The sequence below is a fragment of the Pantherophis guttatus genome, chromosome 2, assembly GCF_059756535.1.
Source record: "Pantherophis guttatus breed Tessera chromosome 2, ASM5975653v1, whole genome shotgun sequence".
In the NCBI taxonomy this organism is placed as follows: Eukaryota; Metazoa; Chordata; class Lepidosauria; order Squamata; family Colubridae; genus Pantherophis; species Pantherophis guttatus.
In genome coordinates this window covers 102,766,684-102,772,683 of record NC_142064.1, presented here as the reverse complement: position 1 = coordinate 102,772,683, position 6,000 = coordinate 102,766,684, and the positions used below count along the sequence as shown (strand labels likewise).

The window sequence follows — 6,000 nt, the reverse complement described above, 5'->3', positions numbered from 1 at the left end:
AGGAGGAAGAGTTTGATCCCTAGTACCCTCTGTTGTGGGGTGCCATGGGGCATAACGTCAAGAGACATGTTGGTGCCTTCATCTCAGTCTTGTCTCCTGCCAACTGCCTGGAAAAATCTTGCAGGTTTTTTAAAGCAAGATTTGAGATGGTTTGCCTTTGCCTACTTCTGAGGGAGGGGGGGAGAGAGAGGGAGAGAGTGGGAGAGGGAGAGGGAGCGAGAGACCAGCCCAACATAACCTATCTGGCTTTATGCTTAAGGCAGGACTACAACTCACAGTCTCCCAATTTTTTAACCATTACACCAGATTGGCTTTTTTTTTTTTTTTTATAATTTGATTTATATGCCGCCCTTCTCCGGAGACTCAGGGCGGCTTACAATGCGTTAAGCAATAGCCTTCATTCTTTTGTATATTTTATACAAAGTCAGCTTATTGCCCCCACAAACTGGGTCCTCATTTCACCTACCTTAGAAAGGATGGAAGGCTGAGTCAACCTTGAGCCTTGGAGAGATTCGAACCAGCAGAAATTGCAGGCAGCTGTGTTAATAACAGGGTGCATTAAACCACTGTACTATCAAGGCTTTTCTGTGACATTTTATCCTTCCTCTTTAATATCTGCATGAAACCACTGGAAGAACTCACCTGCCAATATGGAGCCACGTATCATCAATTTTCAATTGTATATCTTAATTTCGGGCCAAACAGCTGATGTGGTCTCAATGCCTGGAGATTATTTTCTAGATGGGGATGAACAGACCTAGTTTCATCGCAGTAGAATAGAGTGACTTCAGGTGTGGAAGCATTCCAGTATCCCAAGTCATTCAAAGCACTCCAAGTCATTGCATCTTTATTCCTGGATGGTGCTGCACTTCCCTCGGCAGAACTGGTTTCTAATGTGTTTCTAATGTTTCTCCTGGGCTCATAGGACTATGAGAGCAGCACCATCTTGTGCCTGAGTTGCAATATTTCCTGGATCAGGAGGTCATTTTGACTGCCACTCATGCTTTAATGACCTCTCATTTGGACTACTGCAAGGCACTGGACATAGGCTGAAATTGAAGATATTTCCAGAAGCTTCAACTGACCTACAATACCATTGTTTGGGCAGTTTGGCCACCAATTATTTTTCTCATCTAACACTTCTGCTTCAAGAACTCAACTAGTTACCAGATTCTTTCTGTGTTCAATTCAAGATCTGATTGTTACCTTTACAGCCATCCCTGACTCAACTCCTGGTTATCTTTGGGACCATTTATTCTGAATGATGTAATTCAAACTCAAAACAAACCATCTGCGCATGTTAATAGTTTAAGGAGTAAATAATATGGTCAATAAAAAGTTTACCCACTGATTTTAATATTTGAAATTAATTACAAAGCTCTCTTTGATAATGGCTGGGTAAATTGGTCTTTGTAAGGTAGATTTGGATCTTCAGGATGTACGATCTAAATGCACAGATGGCTTGTTTGAACACTGATTTAATAGTTACACCCAATGTGGCACTTGATGGACAAGCTAACTATAAATATAGATATATTCCGGAAGCTTAACAAATTCCCATTACCTTAAAAGGAGAAAAAAATTAGGTAAACTGTGGATCATGCAAGAGTAAAAAGCTGGACTCTCTCAAGTCAATCTCAACCCCTAATGATTGAGAATATATGGTATGTGGCCCTTTAACTGCTCTTCTTCATTTTTATATTTTCCAGATAGATCTGTGCTTCTCAGTGGCTGTGTTTCCATAACACAACCAGCCCAGCATCCCCTTTCTTGATCTTCAGGATAATCTTTGTGAGCTAGCAGTGTTCAGTACAGGTTGCATGGCTCTGTAATAGGGCAGCCAGTTTTATTCTCCTAAAGGTAAAAGTAAAAGTTCCCCTTGCATATATGTGCTAGTCATTCCCGACTCTAGGAGGCAGTGCTCATCTCCGTTTCAAAGCCGAAGAGCCAGTGCTGTCCGAAGACATCTCCATTGGTCATGTGGCCGGCATGACTTTAAAATTTGATACGGATTTTAAATTGACAAGTTTTAAATTACGGGCCAAATTTATTTAATTATTTTAAATTTATTTTTAATTGTAACTTTATGTATAAATGTTTTTATTTTGGCTGTTCACCGCCCTGAGTCCGAAAGGAGAAGGGCGGTATAGAAGTTTGAATAATAAATAAATAAATAAATAAATAAATAAATAAATAAATAAATAAATAAATAAATAAATGCCAAAGGTGCGCGGAACGCTGTCACCTTCCCACCAAAGGTGGTCCCTATTTTTCTACTTGCATTTTTTACGTGCTTTTGAATTGCTAGGTAGACAGAAGCTGGGACAAGGACAAGTAACGGGAGCTCACCCGGTTATGTGGCACTAGGGATTCAAACTGCTGAACTGCCAACCTTTCCACCAACAATCTCAGTGTCTTAGCCACTGAGCCACCGCGTCTTCTACTTGCTGCTAAAGAGGCTGGGAAGGTGCTACTTCTCTCCTTGACATCTTCATTTTTTAATTTATGTTTACCTACATTGTAGGTGTGTAACAGTGTAAAAACTCAGATGAGGATTGGTACTCCTGTGGACAGACTGCAGGACAGGGGAATTATGGTATCTATTTTACCACTTGCTGTTCTTTTTTTACTTACCATGTAGCTGTTGATTTGTGAAAACTATGGACAATGCAGTGAGAGTTTGTGAAGATGCCCCCCTTTTCACATGTCTTTAGGACACTGTTATCACTTTTAGAATGAGAGAGGTCAACTTAATTCCTGGTAAGATCACGTTTTAGAACAATACAGAGGAATTAATGAAACAATCAGGGGAGTGGCGTGGTGGCCTAGAACAATCAGGAGGCTGTGAGTTCAGTCCTAGGTAGTGGCAGATATTTCTCTCTCTGGGTACAAAGCAGAAAATATCTGCTGTGAGCTCCTTGTAGGTGTCCAGCCAGTATACACTCAGCTCCATTCAGTTGCCCTGACTCCACCCCAATGCAAGGGATTACAGGGTCGTTAAAAGAAAAATAAATAAAACAACCAGGAGGAATATTTCTATCCTAAGCAAGGGGTACATGGGGGCAGAGGGCCAAAACTAATCTTACTTGGGTTAATTAAGTGTATCATTTGTGTGATCTACAGAATTTAAATCATCCCATGATGAGCATGGAAAGGGAAAACCAGTGCTACCAGTAACATATACCAGCCCAGAGCATACGTCACACATAACCTTGCGCCTTGCTAGAGGGTCTTCAAATAACACATCTGTTGTTAGTTTCTAGGACATGAACCCCCATTTTTATGCAAGAAAAAAATCATTCCACCAACATCCGAAAGTCCATTGTGCCATCTTTGTTGTCACTATTTTCATCCACTAAAAAGGTACGTTCCTGAGGATAGGGGAAGCAAGATGTATCAGTAGTTATTGTGGTTGAGCTCAATTTTGCTCACAAGTATAGTCAGTACACAACTTATATGAGCATCCTTATAAGTTACTTACCCTATTTTAGAGGGAGAACTACTTTTAGTTCCATCTTGGCAAGGTTGGATCTCTGAAAAGTGCCATGCTCTTCATTGCAGTCTGGCATGCCTTTAGCAGGCTGCATTATCTTGGCAGTCTCAGCAGGTGGCAGCATCTGACCAACCTTCTCTGGATTTAGAAGCTCAAAGTTAGTACAGTATATGTGAATGGGAGATCTCAGGGGAATTCAAGAGATGTAGATAAGCTTGTCAAGTTGATAGAAACTTCCCGAAACAAATAAATGGCACACCACTTTCGTGTTGCTGCCAAGAAAATTACATAATCATAGACAAGTTCATGAAGTCACCAGGAAATGAGTTCTACTTGAAGGAGAGTTCAATTTTATTTTATTATCTTAGCACGCCCATAGCCAGATCTTGGGCAACTGGGAAGTTTGCTCAACTTCTAAGTTGGATCGATCTTATAAAACTTGCATGATCTGACTTGATGCTCCCTGGTAGCCGGCACAAGAAGGATACTGAAATTCGAATGAGCTTTTAGCCTTAAGTTTTCCAGATCTGCAGTCATTACCTAAGACCAGAGAGGAGATCGAATGTCAATTTGCTCTTGAGATCAAAGTAAGGTATGTATTGACTCTAGTCAGCATATTGTAGAAATACAATAGATTAGAAACTGCATTTCATTTTATTTCATTTCATTTAAAACTTTTGAAAGGAAATCTCAGTGTTCCAGTTAAAAAAGGGATAATTAGTTATTTGCTTAAAGATTAAACAAATTAATTGTTGGCTCCAAGTTAGTGCTGGAAATAATTGCTTAGGATTTTAATTGTTAACTCTATGTGAATTATTGCCAGGTAATCTACTTACGATTGTGTTTAATTTGAATTTAAGACTGAGCAACATTGAGGGTTTGCAGATCATGAAACATGAAAAAAAGTTGACTTGTTTGAAATGAGAAAGTTGGACTGTTAGTTGAGAAGGAAGGTGTACAACTGGACAGTTTAGCTAGCTGTGTCTGCAGTGTCACGGTTCTATTGTGGACTGAGTGGCATCACAAGAGTATTGTACCATATCGGACAAACCTGGACCGGTTAGAAAAGCTGAAAAATGAAAGAGATTGAGACTGAAGCAGTGCCATTCCTATCAATCATCATCATCATTGGTTCCTTTTGCACAAAACACATAGGGCATCAACTTCTTCCAATGAATCCTATCCGCAGCAGCATCTTTAGCATCTTTGCATTTGTCCATAAGTCATCTTTAAATGTCTGGTGCCAAGTTTTGTGTGGTCTTTGCTTTCCCTCTGGCAGCTCTCATTTTACAGCGTTTTTCAGGTATCAATGTTCTGGCAAGCAAAAAATTATGGCCAGCTAGGTGAATTTGACATTCTGTCACAATTCTTGCAACTTCCTGGATTCACTGAGCCAGAAAATTTCCTCATTGATGACACACTCATGCCAAGTGACACCCAGAATTTTCTGTAGGCAACATTGAAGGAATACACAGAGCTTTTGTGCTGTCCATGCTGTTAATGCCCATGTTTCACTGGCATAGATCACTGTCGGCACAACAATTGTCTTATAAAGCTGTAACTTGGTCTTCTTATCTATTGCTGGAGCTGACCAAATACGGTAGATCATAAGCCCTGGAATACTGCTGAGACTTTCTCAATTTTTGTGTTTGATATCTGCATCTATGCTGCCATCTTGTGATAAGATGCTACCGAGATATGTAAACTGTTGCACAGGTTCTATTGGCTGATAGACAGTTGTGATTAATGTGTTGGGAGGGTGACTCCCAATCAACATGATTGGTCTTATCTGCACTAATACGTAGTCATACTTTCTAGGCTCATTGTCTAAGTTGGTAGCAACATTGTCAGCAAAATCAAGATCTGTGAGTCTTGTGTGATTCTTCCAGGGAATTTCAGCATTTGGCCCATAAACCGATGGTGAGGAGAAACAGAAAGGGTGATAACATAACATGCAGCCCTGTCTAACACCAGTATCGATGTTGAAAAAAATCAGGAGCTCTACTACCAATCTTTACACAGCGACTGCTGTCATGATAGAGATTTTTGAAGACTCCTATAACCATTCCTATAATCGCCCTTAAATTTTGCTGTGAACAGGAAAAGGTTTCCTGCAGTGTGCTTTACCCTGCCTCCTTGCAGGCTCCAACTCCATCACACACAATCTATAAAAACCTTGCTGACCAGGGTCCCTGAAACATGGCCCTCATTGGCTTCCTCTTAACTTCCTTTCACAGGTGAAATAAGGCCATTTTGAAGTGCTGCCAATTTTTTCTTCCAGTGAGCCTGCTTCTGAGGGTTATTGTCTTACCTTATGATATGTGAAAAGGACGGCATTTCTTTGAACACTCTGACTATGTGAAATGACGTCTAATATACTTTGGTGCAATTAGCTTATTATTGAAGAGATTGCCCCATGAGCCCTACGTCAAACGAAGCATCACCATCTTGGTATGGTGCAGAATTCTACTGCTGGTGACAGATGAAATGAGACAACACAATATTTT

General features: G+C 40.3%; 1 protein-coding gene across 3 annotated transcripts in view; it reads left to right on the top strand.

Moving 5' to 3' along the window:
- The first annotated feature begins 3,681 nt into the window (after positions 1-3,681).
- HAO2 (hydroxyacid oxidase 2) overlaps positions 3,682-6,000 on the top strand; it is an 84,069-nt gene continuing 81,750 nt past the window's right edge. The window contains exon 1 of one of the 3 annotated variants that reach the window (XM_087888318.1): positions 3,682-4,085. The gene's annotated coding sequence lies outside the window, so the exon portion shown is untranslated. The remainder of the gene's footprint in view (positions 4,086-6,000) is intronic. The other 2 variants (XM_087888317.1, XM_060690309.2) reach the window with 2 other exon arrangements.